The sequence below is a fragment of the Tachypleus tridentatus genome, chromosome 6, assembly GCF_004210375.1.
Source record: "Tachypleus tridentatus isolate NWPU-2018 chromosome 6, ASM421037v1, whole genome shotgun sequence".
Lineage (NCBI taxonomy): Eukaryota > Metazoa > Arthropoda > Merostomata > Xiphosura > Limulidae > Tachypleus > Tachypleus tridentatus.
In genome coordinates, this window is record NC_134830.1 from 34,398,072 (window position 1) to 34,419,958 (window position 21,887).

At 34.2% G+C, this 21,887-nt stretch overlaps 1 protein-coding gene across 5 annotated transcripts in view; it reads right to left on the minus strand.

Moving 5' to 3' along the window:
• LOC143252218 (discoidin domain-containing receptor A-like) overlaps positions 1-21,887 on the minus strand; it is a 356,540-nt gene that overhangs the window by 299,233 nt on the left and 35,420 nt on the right. For all 5 annotated transcript variants that reach the window (XM_076504017.1, XM_076504020.1, XM_076504019.1 and 2 more), the window contains exon 2: positions 18,052-18,095. The gene's annotated coding sequence lies outside the window, so the exon portion shown is untranslated. The remainder of the gene's footprint in view (positions 1-18,051; positions 18,096-21,887) is intronic.

Consider the following 21,887-nt stretch of genomic DNA (forward strand, 5'->3'; position numbering starts at 1 on the left):
GTTTTGTTTAAGATAAAGCTGCAAAGTGGGCTACATATGTGTCGTGCTCACAGCAGGTAATGGGTCCCAAATATTTGCGTTATAAACTCTCTAGTTTATCATTACATCGGGTATTATACTGTATGCAACGACTCTAACATTTTAGGTTCACAAACTTAAAGGCATAACTCATGCTGTTTTATTTCTATTGGTATGTTTACATCAGTATGATAGTTTTCTTTCTACTCTTTTAGCCAGATTTTCTATCCTTCTCATTTTATGAGCTAGTTGTGTAACGTACAAAATTATTAACAACTACGTTCTCTTGGAACTGGTAGATAATTCACTGATGTTCATAATAATTCAACGAAAAACAATAACGCAGAAAATTACTAGTTCTATAAAGTTCTCGTATGGAAATAACATTCTTCAGAACAATTACATTCTTCAGAACAATAACATTCTTCAGAACAATTTTCGAAAACTTCAGTACTTCCCGATATCGAAACATTTTATTTATTCCAGTAGGTTTATCTTCCCTCCTACTCTTTCTACGTAACTAAAGGTTCAGAAGCTTTCATACGTAATAACAAATCAACAACTTCATATAACTTACTTTGAAAGCTAGTTAACTCTTTTGGATTTCAACTGAGAATTATAAATTTTAAATAACTCTCGCGACATAATTATATATATGTTTTGTTTGTTTTTGAATTTCGCGCAAAGCCACACGAGGGCTAGCTGCGCTAGCCATCCCTAATTTAGCAGTGTCAGATTAGAGGGAAGACAGCTAGTCATCACCACCCACCGCCATTTCTTTTACCAACGAATAGTGGGATTGAATGTCACATTATAACGCCCCAACAGCTGAAAGGGCGAGCATGTTTGGTGTGTTTGGGACTCGAACCAGAGGCCCTCGGATTACGAGTCGGTGCCTTAACCGCCTAGCCATGCCGAGTCATATATATGTATACTACCAAAAGTAGCCGCCTTCGCTCGGGTTATTAGGTTTGTAGAGTCCTAATTCTGAACCCATTTTTAACATAAAATTATAACCTATATCCTTTTATCGTTAAGCAACATGACATAAAAGCCATTGTTAGAACGCATTGTTAGCAACACGGACTGGCTTTTCTATATATTAAAAGCTGTCATACAGGGAACCACTTCTTTTCAACGTTGTTCTTCACAAACTCGCCTCATTAAAAAGATGCGTATGCGCGCGCACACATATACACACATGGATAAGGTATGCAAAAATACCCAGGCGCACATCCTCAGGATTCACGTATTATAGATGTAATTCTTCTGAGTTTTAGGTTATATTCTCTTGAAGTTATGGCGACGACACACACACACACACACACATATCCACAGACCACTGTCACGCTCCTGTATTATTATTATTATTATAAATACACATTTATATAACTTGAAATGTTATTTGTTTGTTTCAGAGCAAAGCCACATTGGGCTATTTGCTGTGTTCACTGTGACGAATTAAATTTCGGAATTTAACATTGTAAATTTGTAAACTCACCACAGTACTACTGGTGGATAGCTTTAAGTAAATATTTTATGGAAGTACCTCTATCTTCTGTGAGGTTAACATTAAAATTTAAAAAAAAATTACGTCAAGTTTTAAAAAATACTTATTGTAAATACAATTCATACAGAACAATATAATATATTTAAAATGTTTCTTGGAATGGTTTACAACATAACAACGAAATAATGATGTACAAAACCACTTTGTTCCAAACTGTGACGTTCCTTAACCTGTCCTCCTGCCCAGTGGTACAGCGGGGTGTCTGTAAACTTATAACGTTAGAAACAAGGTTTTGATACCATTGGTAGGCAGAGCTCAGCTAGCCCATTTTGTAGCTTCGTGTTTAATTCCAAATAAACATCAACAAGTTTTTGACAATTATTAAACTTCAGGCTTTATTATCATACAATATATTGTGAGAACTGTTTTGGCAGAATATTATTATTAACCAAGAATTTGTTGTCGATAATGGACACATTATATCACAATTTTATTTCCTTGTCTTTTGTTTTTCGTTAACATATATGATTAACTGATTCATCATTCTGCAACTATTCTGAGATATTCTAATGTTATTCTATTTTTATTCCTTTTCAAGATTTTGCACATTACAACAAACGGCACTGACTCAAAGTTTTTTTTATTGTTAGTCACCATTTTTTAAAACAAATTTTTTAGGTTGTTGTTAGCATGTCGTAATATATTAACCAAGTATAAAATTTTACAACTATGACGATATTCTTATTAGCTGTGGCACAGAGGCTCACAAAACCTCTATGAGTTCTTTAGGTTGTTGTTTATTTCCAAGTACAAACTTTAAGCACAAGGTCAAACCCTTCCGATTGACTTGTATTTGATTATGCCCCAGGTCTCATAGATCAGTTTGCTTGTAATCTTGCCTAAAAGAATTCCACTTTGAGGGTAAGCTGGTAAATATTCTGATGAATAATAAAACTGAATCGAGCCTCACGTTTGGCATTGCTGTCACACAAAGATTTTGCAAAAGAAAGGGAAAACAGGCCTCATAGAGTAGCTTACTCTAATTCTAATTAAAGAATTTCAAGTGCCGCAGTTACGATTCCCTCTTGTTAACGTTTTGAACTGCAACTAAAGCTTGAAACAATAACGAACAAAAGAGAGTGATGAAAAACAACAACAACGACAAGCAGTGTTCAAAACAACAACAACCACAAGCAGTGTTCAAAACAACAACAACCACAAGCAGTGTTCAAAACAACAACAATCACAAGCAGCGTCCAAAACAACAACAATCACAAGCAGTGTTCAAAACAACAACAATCACAAGCAGTGTCCAAAACAACAACAATCACAAGCAGTGTCCAAAACAACAACAATCACAAGCATTGTCCAAAACAACAACAATCACAAGCAGTGTCCAAAACAACAAAACAACAACACAAGCATTGTCTAAAACAACAACAATCACAAGCAGTGTCCAAAACAACAACAATCACAAGCAGTGTCCAAAACAACTACAATCACAAGCAGTGTCCAAAACAACAACAATCACAAGCAGTGTCCAAAACAACAACAACCACAAGCAGTGTTCAAAACATGAAGCATCTTTTCCAAACATTACAGGCATAATAAAAGCAGTCGGTAGATGCATTATTCCATTATTATTAAACATTATATCATGGCTGAAACGTCTAAGGATATATGTTGCATGTGCTTCTATAGGAATAGATCATTTTCTATAAGGATGAAAAACACTAACAAAGGTAATTTTACATTTTGAAACTTAGTAGTTTTGTACAGGTTTAGTCAGCAGTTACAATACTAAAAATTCAGTAACCATGTTTGAAGGAACATCTCCCTGAGTATTTTGAAACTTAGCATGAAGTAGTTTTGTACGGGTTTAGTCAGCAGTAAGAATACTAGAAACTCAGTAACCATGTTTGAAGGAACATCTCCCTGAGTATTTTGAAACTTAGCATGAAGTAGTTTTGTACGGGTTTAGTCAGCAGTAACAATACTAGAAACTCAGTAACCATGTTTGAAGGAACATCTCCTGAGTATTTTGAAACTTAGCATGAAGTAGTTTTGTACGGGTTTAGTCAGCAGTAACAATACTAGAAACTCAGTAACCATGTTTGAAGGAACATCTCCCTGAGTATTTTGAAACTTAGCATGAAGTAGTTTTGTACGGGTTTAGTCAGCAGTAACAATACTAGAAACTCATTAACCATGTTTGAAGGAACACCTCCCTGAGAATTTTGACCACTTAGCCAACGACCAGTTGATTAGAACACTTAGATCGCAATCTGTGAGTCACAGGCTTGAATCCCTGTCCCATTAAACATGCTCGCCTTTTCAGACGTGAGAACGTTATGATGTGACGGTCAATACCACTATTCATCGGCAAAAGACTTGCTCTAGAATTGGTGGTGAGTGGTGATGACTAGCTACCTTCCTTCTAGTCTTCCACTGCTAAATTAGAGAAGGCTAGCGCAGGTATATATAATTAGTAAATAATAACTTATTTGGAGCTACAAACTCTTAAATGGTAATGATGATAGCCTCACCTTTCTGTATATACAACTGAATGTTTTTCTTTCTTTTTTCAATGACTTGCTATCACACTCATCGCTTATGATATCCAAACTAGTATTTTTAACTTAATCATAACAACCGTCTCAGAAAATATTTACTCATTTTCATATCTTTTCAATCTAGTGCTCCAGTGACGTTTATCAGCAACTAAAGCGATAACACGAATAGAAAGAAGCGAAAATAGATTATATATCATAACACAATATACAGAAGTAGATAGCCTTATCATAACACAATATACAGAAGTAGATAGCCTTATCATAACACAATATACAGATGTAGATAGCCCTATCATAACACAATATACAGATGTAGATAGCCTTTCATAACACAATATACAGATGTAAGCCTTATCATAACAGAAACAGATGCAAAATACAGAGTAGATAGCCTTATCAAACACAATATACAGATGAGAACATTATACAGATGTAGGAATTCGGAGATAGCCTTATCATAACACAATATACAGATGATAGATATAACAATATACAACTTTCATCGCCCCAAGATCTGTCTCTATGAAGCATTTTCTCTGGTAAGTTGCGCATTATAGCTGCTTATTGATCAAATAACATTAACTAATTAACATATAATTAACATTAATTATATGTTCATTCGACTGAGGAGTTGAACCAGAAACTGCTGTCATGACGACTTCTCCATTTAAAGTAGGTATTCTGAGTTGTCCATCTGCACTTTTACACGTGTGTGTGTGTTTAATGGTATTAGATGATATCAGAATTCTAATTTTGTTTTTTTTAAGAGCAATTGTCATGCCTATAACCGGCTGTAAATAGTGCGTTGTGGTGGGATTTAGAATGTTGTTGGTTCTTCTACCAAGATCCTAATTCCTTGTTCAATCTGTAGCGTACATTTTAGTTTTGCATTTATTGGTTTGATTATGTCTGACATATGGAATTTTCCATTGCTTTTGGGTGCTAGGATCTGAGACATTCTCACTTTAAGATGATGCCTCTTATATTCATGTATAAACGGTACACTGTTTTGTTAGAGGTTTAATGGCTGACGTAATTATGTAATTTTGGATTCGTACTTTTGTAATAAATAGGTAATAAAAATATCGTGTTTTTATCTAATTATCTCTTCAGGGTGGTCAAGAAATGCAAGTCTTTGATGTAACACAGATAAATGTTAAATATATACAAATACGTATTTAATTTGTTTTGAAAGAAATCCACGTGTTCATCGCATGCTAGTAAGTCCATGGTAACTCAACTCAAGTTTTGTTAGTACAAAAGGAAGAAATGTTTCAAACCTTGAACAAATTCTAAAAAATTTTTTTCATTCTTTTTTCTACCTTAATATCTGATTCATGACACATCCTTCTAACAAACCACTGAAAAACTTTAAGACCTGGTTCATGACACATCCTTCTAATCAACCACTGAACTACCTTAATACCTGATTCATGACACATTCTTCTAATAAACCACTGAATTACCTTGAGACCTGGTTCATGACATATCCTTCTAATAAACCACTGAACTTCCTTAAGACCTGGTTTATGACATATCCTTCTAATAAACCACTGAACTACCTTAAGACCTGGTTCATGACACATCCTTCTAATAAACCACTGAACTACCTTAATACCTGATTCATGACACATCCTTCTAATACACCACTGAACTTCCTTGAGACCTGGTTTATGACACATCCTTCTAATAAACCACTGAATTACCTTGAGACCTGGTTCATGATACGTCCTTCTAATAAACCACTGAATCACCTTAATATCTCATTCATGACACGTCCTTCTAATAAACCACTGAACAACCTTAATACCTGGTTCATGACACATCCTTCTAATAAACCACTGAACTATCTTAAGACCTGGTTCATGACACATCCTTCTAATAAACCCCTGAACTTCCTTAAGACCTGGTTCATGACACATCCTTCTAATAAACCCCTGAACTACCTTAATACCTGATTCATGACACATCCTTCTAATACACCACTGAACTTCCTTAAGACTTGGTTTATGACACATCCTTCTAATAAACCACTGAATTACTTTGAGACCTGGTTCATGACACATCCTTCTAATAAACCACTGAACAACCTTAATATCTGATTCATGACACACTTCATTAATAATTCAATTATATTGTTGAAAATATTTTACATTTTCAACGCCGAATCAACTCTTTTTTTTTTCTAAACATCTACAGTATTTTCCATTAGTTATTTTAAATTATTTGAAATTGTGCCTTATTTGCTTTCCAATGTAACCCTCATAACCGATTGGGTTTTCTGCGTTTTAAGAAAGTAGAAGTTTTGTGACTCTAGTAGTTTAAGAGCCCTTGAAGTCAGCTACTTCGTTGTTAGTTGTACAGTGAATACTGGTAACGAAGGTAAGATAACAAAAGCATCCCATGTGTATGTTGCTGCTCCACTTGTATGAATGTGGTTAACAGAACAACTCTTGGCTAATGTTTTCAGAGATGTAAGGTGATTTGAATGCCAATTTTAAAAGACGATCTCTCGACTGCTGCTCTCCTTCTGTCTCGACTTTTATCAGGGTTCAGAACAGGAACGTGCTTTCTTAACATTTTCAGTTCCTTTTCAAAACGCAATCCTCATATGTACACAAACAAATTGATTTTATGAAACGCTGGTCAACAACAAGCTTGTTCTCCAACCCTTACAGGAATCTTTCAGCAGATACGAGATAAATTTAATTCGATAACATTAGCGTTAGTATCCACAATGTTGTAACAAGTTTGTGTATATCTACGTTTGTTTTTTCTGGTTAATGATAAAAAGAGTTCCTGAAAAAAACTTTTTCTTATTGTCTTCTTCGGTGTTTTAGATCTTCCAAGGCACATCTTTAAACTTCTGACCACGTTTCTAATTGTGTTCTTTCCTTTTTATGTTGTGTTCTTTCAAGACATCTCTAAGCTGCAAAGCATTTTCTTTCAATTTTCTGAAAAGTTTTTGGTTCAGTCTTTTTAAAGAAACTTTTTTATTTTATTTTACAGACACCTGGTTGTATTGTACTTTTGTTATTGTTTTTCTCATCATAACTGCACATGGAATTTTAGGGATCTCTAAAAATCCTTTCTATCACGGAAGAATTTTAAATGGTAGTATCACTTCTGACACTAAACAAAATTATGTATCGAAATTTAAAATGAGTTATTGGGGATTTATAGACGAGTTTTAGGGTTAAAGAGACATATATTTTGATAATTTAGTGAATAAGTGCATACGTTTAAATTGTAGCAATGTGCTGCAATTTACTCAACCCATTAATTGATACGGAGTTCTCATGTATTTCATATACCAATACAGGTAATTTAATAAAGTATATTAAAAATTCCAAATAAACCTACTCCCGATTTCAATTTTTTCTGAGTTCCAAGCGTTTTACCGTTAATTATTTAGGAAAATAACTCTTATCTACTAACATATATTAATAACTCTTTTATTAGCAGTAGCAGTCTCTGTTCTGTAGAAACAAGGAACATTGTCCTAGTAGTAGTGTCTGTACTGTAGAAACAAGTACCATTGTTCTAGAAGTAGTAGTGTCTATACTGTAGAAACAAGTACCATTGTTCTAAAAGTAGTAGTGTCTATACTGTAGAAACAAGTACCATTGTTCTAGAAGTAGTGTCTGTACTGTAGAAACAAGTACCATTGTTTTAGAAGTAGTAGTGTCTGTACTGTAAAACAAGTACCATTGTTCTAAAATTAGTAGTGTCTGTACTGTAAAAACAAGTACCATTGTTCACGAAGTAGTAGTTCTGTACTGTAGAAACAAGTACCATTGTTTAAGAAGTAGTAGTGTCTATACTGTAGAAAGAAGTACCATTGTTCACGAAGTAGTAGTTCTGTACTGTAGAAACAAGTACCATTGTTTAAGAAGTAGTAGTGTCTATACTGTAGAAAAAAGTACCATTGTGCTAATAGTAGTAGTGTCTGTACTGTAGAAACAAGTACCATTGTTCTAGAAGTAGTAGTGTCTGTACTGTAGAAACAAGTACCATTGTTCTAGAAGTAGTAGTGTCTGTACTGTAGAAACAAGTACCATTGTGCTATCAATTATATTGTTGAAAATATTTTACATTTTCAACGCCGAATCAACCATTTCTTTTTCTAAACATCTACAGTATTTTCCATTAGTTATTTAACAGTTTAAAATAAATTGATTTTTCCAGCATTTATACCAGTCATAAACACTACAATAATGAGAGTAGGAACTATAAAACTAATATTTGTTTACTTGTTTAAGTGCAATGCTACGCTATGGACTATACCTGCTGTATCGGCTGCGGGTATCGAAACCCTGATTTTAACGTTTTAAATCTTTCTACTTCCCCTTCAGCGACTGAAAGGGGACATTAAAATTTGAAATAAGAAACAAAATAATATCATGATATACTTTTTACAATAATAAATGCATCCATTCTATGTCCCCTTCCTCAGTGACACAGTAGACTCACACCGCTAGAAACTGGGCTTCGATACATATGGCAGGCAGAGCACAGATAGCCCACTGTGTAACTTTGTGCTTGATTCTAAAACAAACAAATAAAATTTATTCTCTGATTTTAGTTTACCATAGATATGCGTCTACAAAGTTTCATCATGAATACTCTGCCTGAACAATCTATCAAAGAACTTTGTAAAATGTTGAAACGTTAATTTGCTTTCAAATGTTTCCGTATAAATGCATAGAAATAATCCTAAAACATCAACACAAAATAAAGTAGTCGAATAGTTACTTTGATTTCAACGAAACATCCAGTAAAAGAACAATTATTTCATATGAGATGGTATTGTAGGTTGCTTTTAGCTCAAAGGTATTTCTAGCTAGAGAGAGGTTTGATAAATTCTTCGAGCTCTTGGATTAATGTCTAGACTTCTTAAAAGTTTAGGAAAATAAATGAGTTGTTGATTAATTAACCAGTATGTTGGTTTGCTGTCTGTTAATTTTAGCCAGTTGGTCAGATCAGTGCAGTAAATTTTTAATTTGTGTTTCAATGTAGTTCTTGAGACACAGAAAGTGTTTGTTTGTTTGTTTGCTTTTTAATTTCGCGCAAAACTACACGATGGTTACCGCGCTAGCCGTCCCTAATTTAGCAGCGGGAAGGTAACTAGTCATCACCACCCACCGCCAACTCGTGGCCTACTCTTTTACCAACGAATAATGGGATTGACCGAAAATTATAACGTCCCAACAGCTGAAAGGTCGAACATGTTTAGTGCGATGGGGACTCGAACCCGCGACCCCTCAGATTACGAGTCGAGTGCCTTAACCACCTGATCATGACGAGCCACAAGGGAAAGAGCCGTTTCTTATTTTATACTTAAAGTATTTTAATAACTGAGGCTGGTATAGTAAACAGATAGTATTACACGCACTCCTCACAATAAAATAAGACGGAATTTTCATATTTTAAATTATAGCTTTTAGTTTCATTGAATTTTTCTACTCAGTTGAATTTCTGGCTATATTGTATTATTTTAAATATTTTTTTCATTAAAAATACCTGCAAGTGTTTTCAATTTTCTCAATGTTTATAATCTGTTTTCATTCTATCCTAGAGAATAAAAAATGAAACACATTTTTGTATTCCTTATTTTACTTTTATAAAACACCAGATATTAGGTCGTCTGATAAATTTTTTCCATATAATTAACATACGTGCCCGGCATAGCCAGGTGGTTAGAGCGTTCGACTCCCCGTTACACCATACATGTTTATCTTTCAGCCGTGGGGGAGTTATAATGTGATGATCAGTCCCACTATTCTTTGGTAAAAAAAGTAGCCCAATATTTGGCGTTGGTCGGTGATGACTGGCTTCCCTCCCTCTAGTCTTACACTTCTAAATTAAGGACGACTGACACAAATAGCCTTCGTGTAGCTTTGCGCAAAATTAAAACAAACAAACAAATAACATACGGGTTCTAATAAGTTTTTTCAGCTTCCAGTATTGAAATACACTTGAAATCTTTTGTTAAAACTTTTTTTTTTCTGTACAGATAAATACACTTCAATTCACTCTTTTAACTTATTGAGCAGTAGAATGAAATGTGTTCTGTACTAAATTAATAGGGTAGATTTTATTCCCCCTCACAAATGTTACTTCATACAACAACGCAATGCCCCCATTGGTAAAGTGGTATATCTGTGGACTCACACTGCTAGAAACCGGGTTACAAACCCGTTGTGAGCAGAACATAGATAGCCCATCGCGTATCTTTTATTTAATTCCAAACAAAACAAAAGAGACAACGCAGCGAGATTTTATGCCCCTGTAAGGTATGCATAATAATCTCTTAGAAGGTCAAAAGGTCGCTCACTTTTCATTGTTTTAGATTATATCAAATTTTTATTGTGCTTTGAACCTATAAGCTAAATATATATATATAAACGTTGTTAATTTTTTCTTGTAATAATAATTACAATAACAGCTCTTTGAATATCTTTGTTCCAAAAAATATATAATTTTTCACATCGCCAAAACAAAAGGGAACCATGCTCACCCACAGGTATTTATATTGTCGTTTGGCTTTTCAAAGTCATTAAAATAAACTAAATTTATAGATTTCGTTTTTGCTCTTAGTTCCTATTATTTAGTGGATCATAACCCCCCTCCTTATTTTAATATAAAAACTATTATAAATTGATATAGATGTTTTATTTATGTGGATATCCCTTTCTGGAATATCAAAACTATTCGAAATTGATATAAGTTTTTCTTCATAATTATTTGTTGACGATAGAACACAGCTCATTCAGAGATTTAAATCGTCTTTATTTTATTTAGTATAAATTGTTAAATTATTTTTAGAACTTTAAGAAAATTCGTAGTTTTACTATCAAGCTGAAAATTCAACAAATAAAATTCTTGCCTCGTCAGCGATAACTCCACAAAAGATAATCACGAGACAGCTGCCAACTAAAACATGAAACATTTGAATTAATGATATTTTAATCTCTTGCTGCGATGTTATATAAAAAAGTTTTGTTCCAGACAGTTGAACACAATAAGTTAATATACTGAGTTGTTATTCCATAAATAATGAGCAAAGGTTAATATATCTATGTAGTTTTCTGTATACGTAAAATGTTTTAAGTGTTCTATTTCATTCCTTCAAAACTCCAACACCCGTTACAATCAATCGTTTTGTTTTCTAGTCACGTTTGATTGTAATCCTTATTTTCGATCTATATGCTGCTACAGAAAATATGTGTAAATACGTAGGACATGCAAATATCCATCTCTTTACGTATGAATACAACCATATGCTTCGAAATGCTCAGAGGAATGCTTGAAAATCCCCTCACGTGAGCTATAAACCCACAAGTGAAATACTTGGCCCAACGTTACATCATCACATAAATCACTATCTATGTACATACATCTAAACGATAACTGGAAATATAGGGTCTGTATAGGACACGTACAGCTGTGCTACTGACTTTGCAAATTAATGCATATAGGCACGCACACACAGTTTCTCACAACAAAAAAGTTCCGAGTAACTTATAAAAAACATAGGAGCACACCCAAAGGAGTTCAGAAAGTAAAATAACGTTGCACCATTTTTTGGAGTTGTTGACTATGGACGATTTATGGTTTTTCATAACTGAGAAATCATTCATTTTATTAAGGTTTAAAGAAGAATTTTTTTTTGTTTTCGATATATTCTTGTCTTCGACAAACATGTTATATCGTAATAAGTTATCTTTCCACTCATGTGTTCTGTTTTTCATATTTTTGCCAATCGTTTCGCTTCCGGTCAGTGAATTTAGTGACGGTCAAGAGAAGAATACTTCTGTATAAAAACGTGACCATCATCGTATCATAACTGATTAATGTAAGGAAGACAAAGAAGGCTGATACGTAAAATGTGGCTGTAACATTTTCTCTATAATTTCCGCTCCAGCTATTTCTTGCCATTAAACGTTTCTCGTTGGCCATTTATGTGGATCATAGTCTGGTGTTATAGCACAGAAATGTGTCAAAAATTAATCTTAAACTGACCGATGGTCAAGTTAAGTTAAATGATCGTGTTAAGTAACTAAATAGGCTTGCGTAATTTATAGACTACCCTTAATTTTGAACTGATAAGCCGGAGAGCGGAATTTTAAAAGCAACTTCAATCCCTCAGATTCCGAGCATGATAAATATTAGGCCACGCCTGACACAGTGTAATGTAGGAATAATAACTGAATCTACACATGGAGAATGATAACTCATGTACGCATCGATTAATTCAACAATACGAGAAGTCTTTATTAATTAGTGTCAAATCAAACATTATTGGTTTTATGGATGCCTTGTCATATATTTCAATCTCTTTAATTTCGATAAGTGATAAAGTATTTTACGCATGTTTCTTAGTTTGGTTTGGTTTGGTTTTGTTTCAAATTTCGCGCAAAGCTACACGAGAGCTATCTGCGCTAGCCGTCCCTACTTTAGCAGTGTAAAATTAGAGGGAATGCGGCTATTCATCACCATCCACCGCCAACTCTTGGGCTACCCTTTTACCAAGGAATAGAGGGATTGATTGTCACATTATAACGCCTCTACAGTTGAAAGGGCGAGCATGTTTGATGTGACGAGATTCGAACTCGCGACTCTCGGATTATGAGTCGAATGCCTTAACAACCTAAAGTCTGTAGACTTACCGCTGTACCAGCGAGAAACAATAACGGTTGAAAACACTGTTAACAAACACTGTATTTAATTAAATTATAAGCTGTTTTTATACTTTGATCTGTGTCGTCAACTAGTTTTTAGTCGGAAGTTCTTATTAATGCACTTGCTTGTATTATACTGTTTCGTATAGTTACATATTCAAGAAAGGGTAGGACGTGGCCCAATGACAAACATGTACGATTATAAATCTTTGGGCCACTGGTTTGCCTCCTTTTATCGCAAGAAACAAACAACTGTAATTCTTACTTTGTAGCTGTAGGTGCATTTTAATAATGTCGCTGAAACTTCATATGTCAAATAAGAATAGCCCAAAAATTGGCGATGAGTGTTGAATAACTACTTTTCCGTTAACATACGAGTTCAAAATTACGGACGGCTGGCATAGAGAAACATTGGTTTTGTTTGCATGAACATTCTATAAAAAAAACAAACAAAAGAACTAATTAAGAAAACAAAACAACAACCGCGTGATTAATAACGTATAATAACTTAGAATCACCTGAATGATTTTACCCGAGTAAGGATGAACATTATGCTAATATAATAATAATTTGGTAGACAACAATTTATAAGTGGTTTATTTTGGATGAATATACTGGAACTGAATCGACGGGTATCGAAGAGGACATTTTGTCAAAACATGCAGTATGCTACCCAAAAATAAATTATCTTAGAGCGCCTATAAGTTGTTATTTGTTAAGTTATTACAATACAATTATAATTTTAAAATACTTTAGAAATTTTTTTCAGGTATAATATAAAATCAGGAGGATAGTAAACACTGATATATAAGAGTTAAAGAGTTAAATTTTGTCAACACACAGGGATAATATGATCAATCTAAATCTATTCTGAAAAGATATTAAAGAGAAGTTGGTTGATATCTAATAGACAAAATGGATATTAAACACGATATGATTTGTATGAGTATTTTTAACTTGGTTCTTCATTATATATAAATATTGGCGGATATTTGCTGGTAGTATAATTGCACTGTACGTAGAACGATATTTTGTTCTTTGTTGGGAGTGATGTTGGTGGTTGAATTCTTCGATATGTACAATTAGGGTATATTGCCGGTAATTTGGTTTTTCCGTTTGTACGTTTTTATGGTTTTCAAATGTTTAAAGTTTAAATATTTCACTCTATATCGACGCATATAACTGATGGTTTAAAAGAATTGTAACCACATTTGATGAATATTTATAGAGGTCTGATTCATAGCAGTTTTATAAAATAGTCAAAGAATCATTCAATATCAACTTTAAGTATATATACATTTGTTTGTTTGTTTTGAACTTCGTGCTAGTCGTCCCTTATTTAGCAGTGTAAGACTAGAGGGAAGGCAGCTAGTCATCATCACCCACCGCCAACTCTTGGGCTACTCTTTTACCAACGAATAGTGAGATTAACCGTGACATTATAACGTCCTCACGGTTGAAAGTGCAAGCACGTTTCGTGCGACGGGGATTCGAACCCGCGACTCTCAGATTACGAGTCGAGCGCCCTAACCACAGACAGTTGTTTGTCTGTGTGTTTTCTTATAAAAAAGCCACGAGGGGAATTGAACGCCTGATTTTAGGGTTGTAACTTCGAAGACTTACCGCTGTCCCACCGGGGAACCAGTTGTTTGTGCAAAAATCCATCAGTAGTATCAAAAGTATAAGTAGGTGATTTTAAAAAAATCAAGAAATTTCAATTGTGTTCGCAGCTGAATTAAACAGCTACTGTTAACCTATACGTATAGACAATTCGTTTCACCAATAACGTTCAGCAGTTTTTATTTTATATTGATTTCAATACCAGCTTATCTTCTGTGTACGCACATCTGAAGATCTTAATAGAAGGTTATTTCCTTCCTGTTTACGTACTACCTGTAGTTTCATTAATCTTTGCATACAATTATGGTAGGGCCAGAGTTGCAGGTTCGAATTCTCGTCCCACCAAACATGATCGCCTTTTCAATTGTGGGGGCGTTATTACGTGACGGTCAGTCCAACTGTTCGTTGGTAAGAGAGTAGCCCAAGAGTTGGTGGTGAGTAGTAATGACTAGCTGCTTTCCCTCTAGTTCTTTGACTGCTAAATCAGGACGACTAGCGTACAGCACCCTCATGTAGCTTTGCGTAAATTTCAAAACATACAAGCAAACAATGCTAGTGGGCAAAGATGATATTTTAAGGGGTACAAACTGTTAACTAATAATGTATTGATACACGTGGTAAGCAGAGCAATGATGGCCCATTGCGTAGCTTTGTACATAACACCATAGAATTATTTTTGACAAGAATTTACGATTCAAATGTTTGTTTTGTAACATACATATATAATCAGTTTTGATATTGTGATATAAATACGTGTATACAAGTGTTTTTCTGTCTAAACATTATTTTAAAACCATAACAAAAGCTTAACAGTAACCCTTACGAATCAGACTCAAACAGTCCCTTACAAATTTAGAGTTTTGTGAATCACATTTGCGTCACACGGATTTAACAACGTATTGTGCGTCAATCATATAGGAGTGACGCGGTACATTACCGTAAAACCACGTCACTCATATGAGCAACGCGGGAGTGAGAGCATTAATTCAATCAGTTATGTTAAACTTTAGCTTCTGTAGCACTAAAATAGTTTGTTTATTTTGATTTCCAGAATGTTAAAATTACATTTAGCTTTTCAGAGTTATTACCTGTGAAACCTTTGGCAATTTAAACAAAGATTAAAATCATACTTTACGACGTCGCGATCGAAGTCGAGATTCATGGTGTTTACTGATTCCAGCTGCGCAGTGAATCGTACCGTGGCTTGTTTAGGATGCTAACATGTTTGTTTTAGCTCAATAACTACCTCATCATTTCCTCGTTAAAGAATCACTTGGAGATTAAATCCACTTTAGCGTTAAGTACAAGCATTATACGTGTGCTACGATAATGTTCCACTCACCTACAAAACAAATACAACAATGTACATAACATAATTTATGAAGATACATCGGGCACGATGTTACAACAAAGACCGGTTTCCTTTGTGGAATAGCTTTACCCATTATACGAGAAATATTTGATCATATTTCATGGGCTTCTGTATTGACAGTTTTCTATTCTAAATTCTAAAAAGCTTATTGCTTAAGAGTAAGCTACTAGAATTTTCATATGGGACGTTATATTGATGTACGTTTGTAAGATAAACTATATATTTCTATATAACGTTAAACTGGATATATTATCTGAATTCGTTATGTTATTAAAAGTTTGATTTCAAACAAAGCCCTTAATTAATTACGTGCTAATATAAAAGAGAGCTTGTAATTGTTACTAGTCCACACTTACCTCTATCATTTAATTGGCTTTGATTGCTATAAGATCTAATATTGTGACGTTAGAAAACAGATAGTATCGTGGGACGATAGAGCTGTATTGTTTTCGAGTCCAGTACCAGAGATGGCACTACTTTTTAGTTCGGTTTTACTTCTGACATTGTCGGTTAGTACAGTTTAAAAGTAGTTCCGAAAATGAGAAATATTTCTTTGTTCTTTTTTGCTCAGTTTTTCTTTTATATAAGTTCCATTATATCGGGTGTTTAATTTCAGTTTCAATTATCCGTAACTGTAATTAGTTTAATTACTGTTAATTTTATGCAACATACACATCTCTTTAAATTTCTTTACTTAATATAATCTTTAGACTCGCTTAGTCTATATATTAAATTTCTGAAGATCACCATTTGATTTTGAATTACACTTTGTTGCTGGTATCAGAACTTGATTTAGAATGGTGACTGATAAGTTAAATCCTGAAAAGTTTTCATTCAGGATCAGTGGTAAATTTAAAGACGTACAACGATAAAATTTGGGATTTGATTTCTTGAGCACAAATAACCCATTGTGTATTTTTTCGCTTAAACAACAACAACCATCGTCTTTTATTGACCATGTAAGTCTGTGCATGGTTAGTTCATTTGAAATCAAGTAGCTCCAGACATTCTTCGTGCACTTCAGACTTAAGGCAGTTTTGAATTTATGTGCTATACATTACACAAATTATTTTCCAATTAATGTGCATTAATCAAACACGGGATTTTTTCAATGATTTTTTTTTTTAAATATTAAGAATCAGCATAAAAGTAGTCCTATGACCTGAACAGGAGTTTTTCGTCCAGGTTTGAATAAAATATTCATGGCTGTATTTTTTTTTTCTCTGTAGGCTTGTGAAAGTAAAATAATACGAAGAAGAAAGGATGAGTTTTTTTATATTTTGTTTAATAACCGGAAAATCAACTTTTTCGCTATTATCAATATTTTAGTAGTCTTAGCCATTGAGATACAAGGGGTTCAGTGTTGTTTGAAGAACAATACTGCTTTTTAACATTGTTTTTGCCCATTTGTTCTGTTAGAATTTTTGTGAAATTCCTGGAGATCCTCATTATGAATCACTATCGCGGGTCATGACAGTTTCCTTTCTTTCATTGTGTTTTATAAATTTGATAAAGATTAGCTAGACTCTTTCAATTTTTTGGAACTTTATCTTAAAGACAATGACTCAGTTTGAGATCATAGTTGAGTCAGTTGTCATAGTATAATATGAAAATACAACAATTTATTCTTCCCGAGATGTCCAAGTAACATAATTATACTGTGTGATTTGGTTTGCAGACTGTATCTTGATTAGTATTAGAATTTGTTGCAAGAAATAGAGAGTCAGAACTAACCTCTTGTTTGTTTACAAATGTTAGGAGTAAATATGTATACTATTTGTTTATTTTCTCAAACTATCCTGACTTTCAAGCCAGTGGTATGCTCAGCAAAGTATATATCTTTGACATTATTATTGGGTTGAAGCTGAAGAATATCGTATATTTATTGCTACTTGTCTACGTCATTGACACAATGATAGAGATAATTCTGTGCTTTTGACAAAAATTAATATTTTGCTAAACTCAAACACTCTTAACTCTAGCAATGACAGGTCCCAATGATTTTTGTTTGTTTGTTGGTTTAGAATTAAGCACAAAGCTACACACAATGGGCTATCTGTGCTCTGCCATTCACGGGTATCGAAACTCGGTTTTTAGTGGTGAGTCCGTAGACATATCGTTATGCCTACTGGGGAACAGGTCCTTAGATAGTCCTTAGATATTCGCTAACAAGAACAGTTTGTGTTTAAATAACGTCTTTCTTTATAATTTTATATTAAACATGTTACTAAATTTTTTTTAATATTCCAATTTAAACTAAAAGATTGTACTTACATTACTCTTAAAAATCTTTTTTTTCCTTTTCTTTTTCTTCAGATCTGAAGGAATAAAGAAAACAAATAATTAATGAAGGATTTCCAAGAGTACGATATGAACATTTTGTTTTTTTTTAGCTTTTAAATTAAGCTAATTCATTCAGTTTTCCGAACAAATGGTGCAGTTTACTTCGTTCCGAATATGTTGAAGCAACATTTTGTTTGTTTGTTTTGGAATTTCGCACAAAGCTACTCGAGGGCTATCTGTGCTAGCCGTCCCTAATTTAGCAGTGTAAGACTAGAGAGAAGGCAGCTAGTCATCACCACCCACCACCAACTCTTGGGCTACTCTTTTACCAACGAAAAGTGGGATTGATCGTTACATTATAACGCCCCCACGGCTGGCAGGGCGAGCATGTTTGGCGCGATTCGGGCGCTAACCCGCGACCCTCAGATTACGAAGCGCACACCTTAACGCGCTAGGCCATGCCAGACCCTATTGAAGCAACAATCTCTCTTGAAAACGTTGAATTGGTTTGAAGTGTTCCATTGTTTTTATTGCTTGGTTTCGTTTGGTAATATATAGTCAAAATTTTAGCACAGAGTGGTTTTATTCAGTATCAAAATGTCTTCCTGCCCCAGTGATCAAATTAAGCCCAACTTCTGTTCTGAGGTACGAAACTTGGATATATTATTACTACCCAATCAGAAATAGAAAAATGTCACGGCGTTATATGTTTAAAAATAATAAAGCAACAAAAATAATAGTTTTCATTGTTTTAAAAAACAATCCTTTACCTTAGTTGGACCCTTTCTCAAAGTAGTTTCTCATATTTATCAATATACATCGATACGGTATTCCATAAGAATAACAAAACACATTGTTCTCAGTATTGTGGATTAACAACGATATCATAGACAGAGCAATATTTTCGAAAGAAGTTTTTTTAACACACACGTTACACTGCCAGTGGGAGTTTTAGTACCAGAAACTTAACATGCCAATCTTTAGAACTAATTATATATCAATGATCATAAATTAACTATTGGTTGGTATATTATCACCCCAACCAATAAGCAAAAACAACTTTTAAAATTAAAGACACACATGACTTGAAAAGCAAAATATGTTCTAGTAAGTATTCAATCAATGGTCCTCAGAATGTGTAGTTTTAGTTACTGAAGCAAACAGGCCCGGTACGGTAATGTGGTTAAGACACTCGACTCGTAATCCGAGGGTCGCGAGTTTTAATCCCAGTCAAACCAAACAAAGTCGCCCTTTCACCTGTGGGATGTTATAATAATACGGTCAATCCCACTATTCTTTGGTAAAAGAGCAGCCCAAGAGTTGGCGGTGGGTGGTGATAACTATCTGCCTTCCCTCTAGTCTTACACTGCTAAACTAGGGACTGGTAGCACAGATAGCTCTCGTGCAGCTTTGCGCAAAATTCAAAACAAACAAAGAAAGAAACAAACAAACTAAATACATGATACCCCATGGTGTAATGTCCTTGTTTATTATACAGGCAGAAGAACAGACGTACAAACACAACTATTAAATAAATAACAGTTCTCCTAATCTTTATCGAAACTGTTTCTTTATCTTAAGATACTTGTAACCAATTTAATTTTCATATTTTCAAAGTTTACATTTTGAACTCAATTATCTAGTTATCTTTTTCTCTGTTTTTTAATTTTTTTTTAATATGTCTTTTTCCGTCTTTCTGACACATCTGAAAAACCTATAACATGAAGACGTCATGTTGTTAAGACTATAAACAAACATGACGCCACGAGTAGTTACCTCACTAATTTTCATACATATTTTACGTATTTTCCAAAGGAAAGAAAACCCCACCTTTTAAAAGTTCTCGGATTCTTATTTTTTGATTTACTAATGTTTTTATCGATCTGATTGATTAATTACATTGATACGTATATAGATATTTTATACCATTTTTGAAAGCTTAGTCGTCATCACTATAAAACCGATTAGAAGTTCACTGACAAACAAGAATTTCAAAACAATATGAATTTGTTTCTTTTGTAATTTCGCGCAAAGCTACACGAGGGCCATCTGCGCTCGCCGTCCCTAATCTAGCGGTGTAAGACCAGCGAAAAGGCAGCTAGTTATCACCACCCACTGTCAACTATTGAGCTGCTTTTTTATCAACGAATAGTGGGATTGACCGTAGCTTTAAAATGTCCCCACGGCTGAAAGGGCAGGCATGTTTGGTGTGACGGGAATTCGAACCCGCGACACTAATAATGCGATTCGTGCGCCTTACCATCCATCCATGCCGGGCCTGAACTGTATGAGTCAGCGGTAAACTCAAGAACTTAAAACGCTAGATTCCAAGGTTCGATCTCTCGCGGTAGACACAGCCAATGCCCCAACGAACGATCTTATAGTATATAGTTGATAAGACGAATTTTTCAAAATAATTTTAACATACATAACTAATACCATATTCGACTGTCATAAATGTATAAAATATTCAGCTTTAATATAACTTGACTTGTAATAATTATGATTGTAGTATTTTTTAATATTATTATTTTATCACTATTTACCACTATCAGTATCTACTCGTTACACTTTTACTTGTGTGATAAGCTATCCTCGTCAACAGGGGTTGAATGAATGAATATATGCATACAAACATATGTAAACTGCGATTGTTCTGGCTGTTTAAAAGTGCTTAAAGTACATATTAAGTACAAACACGTCTGACGCATTTGCATTGTTTGGTTAATTATAACATACTTTAAATTTATTCGACACATTCCGTTCGATAACACAAAAAAACTATCCTCCCCTCTAATCTATTATACTTTACTACGGAGTTCATAAAGCAGACAATACAAAGACAGCTAATTAATAACTTCTGACCAGTAACAGGAGAAGAGGTGTTAAAAAAGTTGCCACTTCTCAGTCTGTACATTGTTTAAGCTATTTATAATGAGACAAAAACTGATAAGGGTGTGGCCTTAAATAAATAGGTTGATAAATTTTATCTAGGTTAGATCGAATATTGTTTTCTTTGCTTCCGAGTGTCAAAACACGATTAATGGTTTTCATAAAAACCCAAAGTGACAGACAGACATGTGTAAGTGCTATGTGCTTGTAATTTTTTATAAATAACATTGTGAGGCGAGTGTGATTCCGTGGTTAGCGTGTCGGTTGAAGTCGAAGGTCCTAGTTCACATATCTGCACTGCAAGTACTCACTTCAGTACTTTGGGGCCGAGGGCGCGTTATAAGAGTACCGTTCAAATCCCATTATTCGATTAGTGTAGCCTAAGTGGGTGCTGTAGACTAGTAGCCTTTCAACAATAAACTGTCATGCTATTGTTTATGGAACCACAGTTATCGAAATACTTTTAAATAAAAAGGTATACACTTTCAGTATGTGTACTTAATATCCACAAATACAAAATTATTTTTATATTCTAGCAGAATAATTACATGAAAATGTACTATAACAGAAAGTGAAAAGATATAGTAACACCAGAAATAAGTTTGGTTTTGAATTTCACGCAAAGCTACACGTTGGATATCTGCGCTAGCCGTCCGTAATCTGGTAGTGTAAAGAAGGCAGCGAGTTATCATCCACCTAAAACTCTTGAGTCACTCTTTTACCAACTAATAGTGGGACTGACCGTCACATTATAACACCCCCACGGCTAAAAGGGTGTGAGGTGTGATTCGAATTCGTGATCTCAAATTAACCTGAAGATGATCTAAGAAGGTCTAAACGTTGTTCTGTACGTTATTTAATTAAAGTTTTAATACACTCACCAGCCGCCCTGAGAATACATCTTTACGTCAAGTGGGTTTCTCGTGATCATGATC